Raw genomic sequence first — 13,270 nt, 5'->3', positions numbered from 1 at the left:
TGACACCAAAATGTTATGATTTAATGCGGGGAGAACTGGGTTCGTAAGGAATAGCCCAATAAAGTTTTATTACGGTTTTATTAATTACTAATATTTGCATTACTAATTGTAACTAAAAAATATCTTATCACCAATCACTCGGCACTTTAAAAAATTTTATTCGCAAGTAACTCAATGTCTGTCAAGTTCCACAGTTCGCACTCCTCACTGGAGCTAGGTTCAACCTGTCAACACACTTAGTCTTACGCCACTCGGTCGCACTCTCTCTACCTCATCGCTGTGATGAGTCACGTCATCCCGGGCCAACCCGACGGCCAAAACATCGAGAATGGCGACGTTTATACACGCCACTCCACGCGACGGCCACTGTAAGCCCGAAATTTCCAGACCGCTGAAGGTGATAATAGCCCAAGGCGGGAAGATGCACTGTAGCCGTGGGGTAGGGGGAAGAGGGGTAGCGGCGACCCTCTTAATCTAGCCAGGCACGCGTGGCATGCCTTACGTCAGTGGACGGTACGTGAACCGGCGCATGACGCCATTTGCCGTGCAAGGCCGCCAGCCAGCTACGAACTTGGCGCGTGTCGTGGTCCTGTCTGCGTTCGTAGCAATATAAATTTTAATGTTTTATACAAAATACATTGGAAGCCCTGTGATATAAACCATGACAGCTCTGACCTCTGCATTGGAAAAAAATATGCCTTTAACTGCATGGTCATCGAGACATTTACCAGACTGAGAATTAAATAAGGCATATAAAATTAACACACACATATAGGACATGTAAATTTTTTGAATTTGAAGGAATAATAGCATCACCTGTTTGAGACCGAGCCATAATTTTTAATTTTCAAATACTCTCTACCAGGAGCGCTAGTGTCACATAATGCACATGTCGTCTGCTAGAGGTCTCTGCAGCCATCTTGTTTTCAGTACTCGCTACTAGGAGTTATAGTACACACAATGTCTGTCAGAGTGTAGTGACGTCATATGGATTTAATTTTTACCCGCCAGAGTACAGTAGTATTTAATTGCCATGGCATCCGCCATTTTTTCGTCCACCTGGACTGCCGTGATTGAAAAGCTGTGATTAATAACCTAGATATTAGGAAAAAAATACAAAAATCATTAAAAATCTATTACTTAAATAATGATTAATTCAATCGATTTCTGTCCTTGGTTCGAACCTTGTTCGATCCAAAAAATATTATGCTTAAAAAACTTATTAAATAAATTATAACCAAATTACCCCAAGAGACAAAAATTTCCCATTTGCCGGCCTCCAGTAAACCGCCGACGCTATATTCTCCGCCATCTTGACATTCTGTAATTATTTAGCCACAAATTTGAAAATAATGCTAAAAAAATTATAAAAACAGTACTGATTTATATATTGATTGCGTTATAAACTTCTTTGGATATCTGGGCAATTAAATGTCGCATTTCACAAAGATATGTCACAAAGATATGTCAAAGATATATTTGGCAGAATCGGTCCAATTATCTGCAGCGTACGTCTTTAAATTGCATTTTAAAGCATTCTCTGCTTTAATGAAACCACTGATATTTGGTACATTGCCAACACCGACTTTCATTCTAGGTAGCGATAATGAATAATACGGTTTATCATTCTGTTTTTTCGTCGACGACGCAATATCATGAATTATATCGTTCTCTGTTAATGCCGACAATGCGGCATTTTTTAGCTAGTGGAGAAAATATGCCTTTGCAAGTCTTGTGATGTCTCTTCAAAGCATATCTTCGTGGATATGTGGCTCCGCAGCTCTCGCACACAGGGGTCATGTGATCAGAATTCTTCAAACAACCACTTCTTTCATGTCTTCGAGCATCTTGACTGAATGCAAATGCTGCACCATAGCAGCAACAACAATTTACAGGCACAGCCAACAATGATGAAATGGATGTCAAACCTCCGGGAACCGCCGATACAGGCATTGCAGCTGATGAGGCCGCAGCCAAAGGTACGCCGTCAGATGTTCGTTTCATGTTCTCAAAGTCTACAACCAGAAAAAAATATTACCTCTGTTTAGTATAAATAAATTTTATGTAGTGTACATTCAAGGATCATTAACTTACCAGTGGAAGGAACAGACTTCGAACAAGAGATCACGAACAGGAATGCTGGTATGATAAAACACGAACAGGATATATCAAGCATACTGAATAATTTGACACGAATATAAAACAGAAATAAAGAAGAGTAGTATAGGAATGGGGCTACTGGAACTGGGTCCTGGGTGTGGTGCCTGTGGTGCCGACCGCAATCTTGGATTGTGACGTCACGGCGGCCATCTTGGATGGTTGTACCTTGACCTTGACCCCGGCGGGCATTTTGGATCCGCCATCTTGGATCCGCCATATTGGATGACGTCATTGTGTTCTCGAAAATTCCGGCGATGTGTTTTCCGCCATTTTGAATGATGACGTCACTGTTGCAATTTCCGTTACGGCCGCCATCTTTAACTTTTTTATTTATTATCCGATTTTAATGAATTTTTTTAAATGTATAAAAAAATTAAATAATAAAATTTTAATAAAAATATTTAAAAATTGTACTTTTACGACACGGAGCTCGGAGCCCGCGGTTCGAACCCGGTGAGGGTAAAAAAAAATTTAAAATAGCGACCGATCCTTCCCCCATGGTGGATGCTGGCAGACTGACTCCCACCACTTTTTTTCAAAGCATATATAACATCACCTATTATGACGTCATGACCGCCATCTTGTCTTCGATGCTGGAAGCCATCATCATCATTGTATCGTCGGCTAGAGTGCGCTGATGACATGTTAGTTTAATTCTTAGCTGCTAGAGTGCAGTAATCATTTATTATTATTGCTGTGACACCTGCCATCTTGTCATTTAGCCGCCATCTTGAAAATCCATAATTATTTAGCTAGAGATTCGGGAAAAAGTTCAAAATTCATTAAATAATTCACTCATTAAAGTAATGATTGATTGGATCGACTAAGGTCCTTGGTTCAATCCCTGGCCGATAAAAAAAACAACTTTAATACTTTAAAAAAATACCACAAAAGCGACAGGTTTGAGAAAATAAAAAACACTGCAAGTTCTTTTAAAAATACTTTTATTACATACATACTACACTACTACAAGTACAAAAAGAAAATACACAGACAAATTACTAAGGTCTTGGGGATTTCTCGATGTCTGCATCTGCCACCCACGAATTAAAGCGAGGTGGAAAGCCCCACCACTTGACGTAGGACAGTCCATTTCTTCGTTTTATAATCTTCTCCACCAAGTACGTATCGGGATACAACGTAGGCTGAATCTCTTCGGCATAGAAGCCGCCACGGATAGGTTTGTGGTCCAAATCTTCGAGGTAGTAGGTCCTAGGCTCTGATTCACGAACATGTGTCACACGGAAAAGTTCGGGACTCCAGTTCGCAGTGAAACCTTTCTCGAAGATACCTTTCTGCTTGGAGATTCACACAATGTCACCGACGTTAGCTTTACGCTTTCGTGGATCTTTCTTCTTCGTGTTGGAAAACAATGTTTGAAGCAGGCGATTGTCCGTTACGTCCTTTGGCTTCATTTTCGTGGTAGAATGCGCCGTGGAATTATACTCGCTTATTAGTTTCGGCAAGATGTCAAGCCACTTGTAATTTCCGTTAGCCGTGAACTGTCGCCACATCTTGGAACGTAAAGTTCTGTTAAACCTTTCGACATCGGAGGCTTTGACGTTACTAAATGTAGAGTAGTGTTTGATGCCATACTTCTTTATCAAGCCTTGAAGGTTGCATTGTAGAATTCTTTCCCGAGGTCCGTTTGCAGGTGCGACGGTACACGTCCATCACGCAAAATATTGTTCATGGCCTTGGCTACGTCAGTTGCAGTCTTTGATTTGACAGGTCTAGCCCAAGCGAACTTGCTATAAACATCGATGACTGTCAACATGTACTTGAAACCTTTATTCAATCGGGAATACGGTATCATCTTAACAAGGTCCGCCTGGAATAAATCATCAATTCCACGAACTATGACTTTGCGACGAAGGTATTTTCGTCTAGCAGGAGCATGAAGTTCGCGAGCGATTCCGGTTCGACTCATTGTATGTAGCCGGCTTCCCTCAGTTCTTCAAGTATGGAGACTATTTCGTTGATGTGCGAATAGTTTCCTACACTAAGCGAAGCATGTAGAATTCTAAGGCGATCAACTAATTCATTGGGATCATCCCAATATACATAGTCAAATATCTGACCACTTTCTAGCTTTTTTAAACCTTCGCCATGTATTGTTAGTTCACTGAAGAGATTAGCGAGAATGTCCATTTTTTCATGATCTTCGTCTTTATATACACCACTATCTGGATCGTTATCGCGAAAATGTGTATTGGTTAGCTCTAGCAGTTTTTTGTACTCTTGTAAGTCGTTGTGAGAATATCCTTTAGGTTCCCTGCGAAACAGCAATTCGTACAGACCCGGAGTCCCGCGCGTTTTGAACTCTGCTACGCGCACGATATTTCCTGGTAGAAAGTCTATTTCTTTAGCACCGAGGAACCATTTATTATGTTTTCTGTACACTCCGTAGGTCGTGTCATTATTCCGGCTCGTAAACGATATCAGGTATGGTCGGACCATTGCATTAACTTGATGTCCCTTTTTTTCTTGTGCATGGACTCTGTACTTGTTAAGTCCTCTTCTTCTCGATCTGGTTCATACTTTCTCTTCTTTACAGTTGGCATTTCATCTTCAACTTCTGTCTTCACAATGATGGCCGGTTCTTCCTTGTTTTTAAGTTCGTCGAGACGACTAGTGATTGGTTTAAATATCTCCTCATTTGCCATCTCACGTGCAAGTCTGGTTCGTCTAGCAAGTAGATATTTTTCACGAACAGACTGTATAGCTCGATGAAGGTCACTGGCCAGGTCCGACATTGTACTGGCTGAAAACTTATTGCAAGACCTCCTTTTATACTTTTTTATTCGTTCGCAGAAACTTCTTTCTTGTGTTTGGCTGAATCTGAATTTGTCGACAAGTGAGATAGTGATGCTTTCAGACTACTTTGAAAAATCCTCAGATCGTCCCGTCTTTGTGCATTCGATACTTCGATCATGTCGCGAATGCGAGAATCCGAGGCTTCCACACGCTGGTCGATGACTAGCAGGTACTCTAGGAATTAATTTTTCACACTGTCTACTTTTTGAGCCAGTAGCGAAATGTATTTGCGGATATCTCTATCATGAGACTTGAGAGCAGTACGTAAGTCTCGACTGCTAAGTCCAAATTTCGAAATGCTATGACTCATGTTTGGCAATAAACTGATCGAAACCTCGTCTGTACCTGCCCTTATATAGAGGCCAGTCTTTAACTATGACTAGGAATCTGTGTTCTTCTTTCCAACACAAGGAGCACATGTCTTTGAATTCCTGGAATGTCATGTCGGTGTTTACGTGATCGTCATAAGCGTGACGTAAATTAAGTTCGTCCATGCGAAACAAAACTATGACATTCGCGTTGTCTCGTAGGAGATGTTTTGGAATACGACTGTACGTCTGACACAGGTAAACGCAGTCTACCTTGGCGTGTCTGCCCATGGAAAAGTACTCTTGTATTATGCCTTGTTTCTCGCACATTACATCGTCGAAAACAAACACGGAATTAGGCTTTGCTTCGTTTGGAGGTACAACATCGGTATTATCGCTAAACGGAAAATACTCCAGACCATCCACCGAGCGTAGAACAGTAGCTAGGCGCCGGTACTTTGGCTGTTGCAACGACTTGGAATACAAGTAGACGTTCTCGAACCGAAGACCATTTGGCTCCTCCAGTAAACTCAGTAAAACACACGTTTTACCGCAGTTGGACGGACCCGCCATTATGCATCGTATGGTAGAAAGCAACAGTAAGCCATGACGCGATTCGCGCGCACAGGCTTGGTCGTTCCGTGTTATGCGCACGGGCAAACACGCTTCTTGCTTGCCAACTTGCATTGTACTGACGAAATTGTATAAAAGCAAACACATTTATAATTTCTGGTCAGTTGTGCGCAATGACTCGAAGAGGTAAGAACAAAAAACACATCGGTGCAGGACTCGTAAACTCGCTGATAAACAATCTACCTTTCTAGCTACACATTTCCGGCTACAGGTTCTGCGGCCCCGGCACTAAACTAGCGAAAAGGTTAGCTCGTGGTGACGTGGGCATTAATTATCTCGACGAAAAGTGCAAGCAGTACGATATCGCATATTCATTAAGCAAGGATCTGGAATCTAGGCACAGAGCAGATCAGATACTGGCACAGGAAGCCTAAGATATAAGTAAATCGTCGAACGCGGGACTAGGAGAGAAAATCGCAGCGTGGAGCGTTTCCAAAATCATGAAGGCAAAGACGAAATTAGGACTGGGCGCTCAACGAGCCAGCTCCATCAAGTCAAAGACTAACTCACGCAAGACCAAACACAAGACTGGTGCAGGCGTGCAAAAAGCCAAGCAAAAATTACAGACTCTCGACAAGAAGATTATAGGAGGATTTCTTCCTTTGCTTTTGCCTGCATTGGGTGCTCTCGGCGGCCTCATCGGTGCAACGAGCGGTATAGTGCGGGCAATCAACACTTCGAAGAATGAACGCAAGCAGTTGGAGGAAGCACAGCGACACAATGCCAGCATGGAAGCCATTGCCATCGGTAAAAAAAACGGCGCAGGACTGTACTTACGACCTCACAAGACAGGCCGAGGCATGAAAAAGAAACGAGTAAAGAGAAAATCCTAAGTTCATTGCCAAAACGTCCGCTCACCAACGTAGATTTAATAAAGTACGCACGCAACCTTAAAATACCAAACTTCCGTGGCGTGTTTATGCGAGACACTTTGCCCAGCAAGCCAAACACATGTGAGTGTGCCATAATTAATTTAGACACGTCGGCGGGTCGCGGCACGCACTGGGTGGCGTACATAAAGTCTGGAAAAATGGCCGAGTACTACGACAGTTTCGGTAATTTACGGCCTCCGCCAGAACTGCGACAGTACCTGGGCCGGTCCACTACATTGTTTTACAATTACGAAACGGAACAGAGGCCTAATCAAACAAACTGCGGACACTTGTGTCTTCGCTTTTTAACAAACAAAAATAGCTGACAAATAAAAATTGCTACTTAAAGGTTGTGCAGTGACGATAATTTATTCGTCATGTCGATAACACTTACATTGACAGGTCACGCGTCTGAGCTGCGGGCGGTTCATTTTCCGCCTCTGGATTTAGACGGAGAATGGTGTATCGGACTCGTAGATTTTCAAACGTATAATGCCATACCGAACATTGACGAAGAAAATTGCAAGATCTGCTTCCTGAAAAGCGATGGGACAGCTCATGAAATACAGTTACCTGTTGGCTCTTACGAAATTGATGACATTGCAAAGTACATCAGGGATATGTTACCACAGGATGTAGACTTTCTACTGCGTGGAAATCCAAACACTCAAAAAAGTATTCTAACATGCAGTGAAAATGTCGACTTTACGAAACCTGGCACCATAGGTACGATGCTCGGATTCGAATCAAAGGTGTATGATACAGGAAGAACGTACGAATCTACGCGCGCAGTAAACATTTTTCCTGTGAATGTCATAAGAATAAACTGTAATTTGGCAAGTGGAACGTATCTCAACGAAAGACTAAGCAACATGCTGCACGAGTTTTCACCGATGGTCCCGCCAGGATATAAACTGGTAGAAGTACCGCAAAGTATCATTTACGTTCCAGTCGTCGTGAAGTGCGCACACGAAGTCGTCGTCAGAATCGTTGACCAGCGAGGACGATTGGTGAATTTTCAAGACAAAGAAATTACATTACGTCTGCACTTGAAGCGATGGGCATAAAGTTCGTAACACCGAACAGTTATAAAAGAAATCGTATTGTCGTGAATAAGAACAGTTCTCTACCAGACATCGGTGCATTAACACCTGACAGCATAAAGTATCTTCTCAGTATTGGACAAGTGCCGAGTAAATATGGAAGACGAAATCCTCAACGTGGAAGATCCGGTCATTTTTGATGACAGCATTACGAAAATGGAATTGCACGAGTACCAGCCTTTCCTGCTCGGACCGTACGCACTACCATCGGAAGTACGCATTGCTGTACAGCACCAAGATATTTGTACTTTACCTTCGCAGTCATTTCTACGTATAAGAGGCACGCTGACAAAAGCGGATGGTACGCACCCGACAACGACGTCAATATCCTGCAATGGTATTCTTCACCTAATTGAGCGCATTACTTATGTACTGAATGGCGTCGAGGTAGACCAGACGAGAGATGTAGGCATAACATCTGCTATGAAAAATTACCTTTCGCTCACGCCAAATGAACTGTCTGCTGCAAAGATGGCCGGTTGGGCTCTCGAGGATGAATATAAGCTTCCGGTTTATGCCGAAGGGAAGTTCGAAGTTTGTGTTCCTCTGTCCATGCTTCTTGGATTCGCTGAGGACTACAAGCATATAATCATTAATTCGAAACAAGAGCTTGTACTGCTTCTAGCCAACACGCACATTAATGCAATTGTCGCCGCTGCAGAAAACCCTCAAGATGTCTCGCTAACACTACAGTCTATCGAGTGGATGCTGCCCCACATCCAAGTGAGCACTGTTGAACGAGTCAAGATGTTGAAGAACATAGAAAATGGCAAGAACTTCGATGTGCCATTCCGATCCTGGAGCCTGGAAACTTATCCTGGCTTGCCTCATAGTCAGCGTATCAATTGGATAGTAAAGTCCAGCTTCGCTACGGAAAAACCAAGATACATCATCGTCGGGCTTCAGACCGGAAGACAGCTCAATGCAGGAGTAAGTCGCTCCGTATTCGATAACTGTCAAATACGTAATGTAAAAATATTTTTAAACAGCGAAAGTTATCCGTACGTTGACATGAACATGGACTTTGAAAGTGGAAGATTTCTTCTCGCATATCAAATGTATGCCAAGTTTCAGCAAGCTTACTATGGGCGGAGACAGTCACCGATACTGAGTCCCGACAGTTTCAAGAACAAGGCTCCGTTAATGGTGTTTGATGTTTCCAAACAGGATGATCGTATAAATTCAAACATCATCGACTGTAGGATCGAGATAACGACTAGCGTAAATATTCCGCCAAACACCTATGCTTTTTCTCTGATACTTCACGATCGGCTTGCTTCGTACAATTGTCGAGACAAACTTGTAAAAATTCTGACATAAATATGGTTTCGTTTTCTATGATAATTTAGTTACGACCGAGCATTGCTAGCGACAAGATGTACTGCAACCTGCAAGGTTTCCAGAGCCAAAATGGGTTCGTGCTCAAGGAAATTAGCGTCACCTCCGGAGACAAGACTCAAACACGCACTTTCCGACCTCCGTATCCTTGGAAACTACTAGACGAAAAAAGTAAACGGTCGAATGAATGGCTATGTAAATACTACCATGGTCTGGAGTGGGACGAAGGAAAGATTCCGTACCACCAAGTGAAAAACACTATTGAAGGTTTACTAGTTTAAAATGAAATAATCTACGTTGCCGGACCTGAACAGAAAAAATGGCTGAGCAAGTTGTGTGACGACGGAGCAGCTGTAATTGTAGACCTACAGACCGACTACGACTGTCCTTCCCTGCGCAAGCTTAGTGCAATATACGACGTGCAGCCACGTGACAAGTTTGAACATGTCTGTGCCTGTACAAACTCGCAGTTAATGCAGAAATGGCACAATCAATGTTAGTAGGAGCCTGCATATATATAAATGGCGTACATACGTACGCGCCTTCAGTCGACGTTCTACCCGCAAGAAGAGGTTTACGTTTCATCCTGCTAACGTGTACGTGAGCGCAAGACCTAGCTTCAGCAGTGTCGAGTACAGCTACTGGGATTCCGGGTATCTACGTACATATACAGAAACCTGTGATGGAGGCGCTCAGCATTGGCGGTTTGCGCACTTTCCTGTGTCCTACGAACCGACCCAGCAGCTGGTAGATTGTTGCGAACCTGCAAACTGTGCCATCTATCACATGAGACCACACACAATCCTTCCTGCTAGCATCGCTGAGGTAGTCGCCTCGTCTGTATGTGCAACACCAAACATGGACGTGTTGCAACCTGTTGCGACCTGTGATGCTTCTACGCAGACGTCCAAACGGTGTGTGTCTCGTCGTCGCAGTTCAGGCAGTGAATCTGTCCCAACTAGCACTGAGCCAAAGCCCAGGCGTAGACGTGGTCACAGACGTCATCGACCATGTCTTGTCGGAGTTGTCGACGTCGCAGAAGATGACCAGCTGGAAACCTGTGTTCCTGATCGCGTGACCGGCGAACCAGTTGGAACCGGAGGCAACGAACCAGTTGGAACCGGAGTCGACGAGTCAGTTCGTGCGGCATTAAAGACTTTGCTTGTGAAAATGCTTGATTCCTTAACCTAATATGTATTTGTGTACTCTTTATAAATAAATGTGTAAAACTTGAACTCGTGTGTTTTTTATTTCTATAAATTTTAGGTACCTAATAAAAATTTTTTTTTAAATACAGACAATATTTTGACTCATGTAGTATACCAGTAGACCACAGGTATATAAGGGAGGTTCAGACTACTGGACCCACAGTTCACCTCTGGCCACGGTGCAGTACGGACGTGCTCTCTCCAGTATGTTTCGTGAGATATAGTTATGTCGACCAGAATAGAATGTTTACCGTCAGCAGCAGGGACCTCGATGACAGCAACGATGATGGAGTCGGAGATTCCGATACCAGATGCAGAGGAGACCACGACAGCGGAGAGCTCAATGGCTGCGGTGTCGACAGCTGCGGAGATCTCGATACCAACTGCAGAGGAGACTTCAATTAATGAAGAGCATTTATTGCGTCAGTGCAAATATTGTGGCGCATCATTACCTAGAACTTCAAATGCGCGCAGACATGAAAGAAGCAGTTGTCCAAATAATGTTCAAAGAATACAATTTCAGTGTATAAAATGTAATAAACGAATTTCACGTCTCGATAACTTAAATCAACATTATAAAAATTTCTCCGAGACAGTTAAGTGCAAGTATGGTTATTGTTTTGACTCATGTGTTGAACAAGCTAATGAGAATATATAAGTGATATGAACTTCAGTCCGTCTCCGGCTGCGGCGATGAACGGATCGTATAGTCAGACTTGAATAATAGACCAGTATCTAGCTATTCTTGAGAACTCGATGGCAACATTACCAGTATCAACACCGACCTGGATCGAAAGTCTACCATCATACGTGCAGAGCCCGATGACAATGTCGTCTACAGCTACACCTACTCTCTCAGCACTACAGGATATTTCGACGCGTGCAACATCTTCCGCAGAGCAGAACTCGAAGGCTTCAGAAGTTAACATTTCGGCAATGTTACAATGGTTGTCAACAGTACCAGTGTAATTGATGAAGGAAGGAGCTTCCAAGGGTGTTCCATCACCCAGCTGTACGTACTGTGACAAGATCAAAAAATTGAAATTACGTGATTATGTAAGACACAATTGTAATAATAACTCTGAATGCATTAAATATCATTGCAACAGGCAATTAAGACCGTTTATACACTATGGAAGATTAAAACGACACCTCAGGAATTGTGATAAACTGGCTGTACATTCATCAGAAACTAGCTGTATATTTTGTAACAAAACATTAGCAAATATTCAAATTGCAAAACATCATGAAATATATCACTGTCCTTTTAATGAAGTCGATAATTCGTTATTGTGTGTAAATTGTGGTGTACCAATATGTCGACCTGATAAACTGAATAGACATTTACGGACATGTAAAGGACTTACTTCATCCATTAAGAATAGTGTTTGAATCGAGAAATCCACAAGACTTTAGTAATTTGTCTGTGTATTTTCTTTTTGTACTTGTAGTAGTGTAGTATGTATGTAATAAAAGTATTTTTAAAAGAACTTGCGGTGTTTTTTATTTTCTCAAACCTGTCGCTTTTGTGGTATTTTTTTAAAGTATTAAAGTTGTTTTTTTTATCGGCCAGGGATTGAACCAAGGACCTTAGTCGATCCAATCAATCATTACTTTAATGAGTGAATTATTTAATGAATTTTGAACTTTTTCCCGAATCTCTAGCTAAATAATTATGGATTTTCAAGATGGCGGCTAAATAACAAGATGGCAGGTGTCACAGCAATAATAATAAATGATTACTGCACTCTAGCGGCTAAGAATTAAACTAACATGTCATCAGCGCACTCTAGCCGACGATACAATGATGATGATGGCTTCCAGCATCGAAGACAAGATGGCGGTCATGACGTCATAATAGATGATGTTATATATGCTTTGAAAAAAAGTGGTGGGAGTCAGTCTGCCAGCATCCACCATGGGGGAAGGATCGGTCGCTATTTTAAATTTTTTTTTACCCTCACCGGGTTCGAACCGCGGGCTCCGAACTCCGTGTCGTAAAAGTACAATTTTTAAATATTTTTATTAAAATTTAATTATTTAATTTTTTTATACATTTAAAAAAATGCATTAAAATCGGATAATAAATAAAAAAGTTAAAGATGGCGGCCGTAACGGAAATTGCAACAGTGACGTCATCATTCAAAATGGCGGAAAACACATCGCCGGAATTTTCGAGAACACAATGACGTCATCCAATATGGCGGATCCAAGATGGCGGATCCAAAATGCCCGCCGGGGTCAAGGTTAAGGTCAAAGGTCAAGGTCACAACCATCCAAGATGGCCGCCGTGACGTCATAATCCAAGATGGCGGTCGGCACCACAGGCACCACACCCAGGACTCAGTCCCAGTAGCCCCATTCCTATACTACTAAGAAGTTTCACTAATTGTTGTATAGACATTTAAAACAATCAAAAATTATGTATATATATATTTTTATACTTACATAAAAAACAGTAGGTCTCGAACTGAAGACACTAGGTTCAATAGGATGAAGGACTTTCCACGGATCGCACTAGTAACCAATAGTTCGAAGTAAAAACCACTTGATATCTGTAAAATAAATACTTACGCGTAGTAGCACATATTTGAATGCCAAACCACATATTTTGATTTGAAATTAGTACACTGATTAAAAAAAATATTCTCATTAGTTAATAATACATGGATACAGAAATATTTAAATAACAAATGTAAACCAGAATACTGAATACTTCTGGAGGCGATACATTATTTTTACTAGACCCTACATAAAATTTAGTTTGCTTCTCTGATAAATTAATGTTGTTTGTTAATTTAGTATCCTTGTATGAAATTATTTCAAATAAA

At 41.9% G+C, this 13,270-nt stretch overlaps 1 protein-coding gene across 1 annotated transcript in view; it reads right to left on the bottom strand.

Moving 5' to 3' along the window:
* The window catches only part of LOC134527357 (ribosomal protein S6 kinase alpha-5-like), a 736,083-nt gene that overhangs the window by 642,344 nt on the left and 80,469 nt on the right, over positions 1 to 13,270 (bottom strand). The gene's annotated exons all lie outside the window — the stretch shown is intronic.

The sequence above is a fragment of the Bacillus rossius genome, chromosome 1 (genome assembly GCF_032445375.1).
Source record: "Bacillus rossius redtenbacheri isolate Brsri chromosome 1, Brsri_v3, whole genome shotgun sequence".
In the NCBI taxonomy this organism is placed as follows: domain Eukaryota; kingdom Metazoa; phylum Arthropoda; class Insecta; order Phasmatodea; family Bacillidae; genus Bacillus; species Bacillus rossius.
Note: the sequence above shows the minus strand (reverse complement) of the source record. Positions and strands in the feature narration are given on the sequence as shown.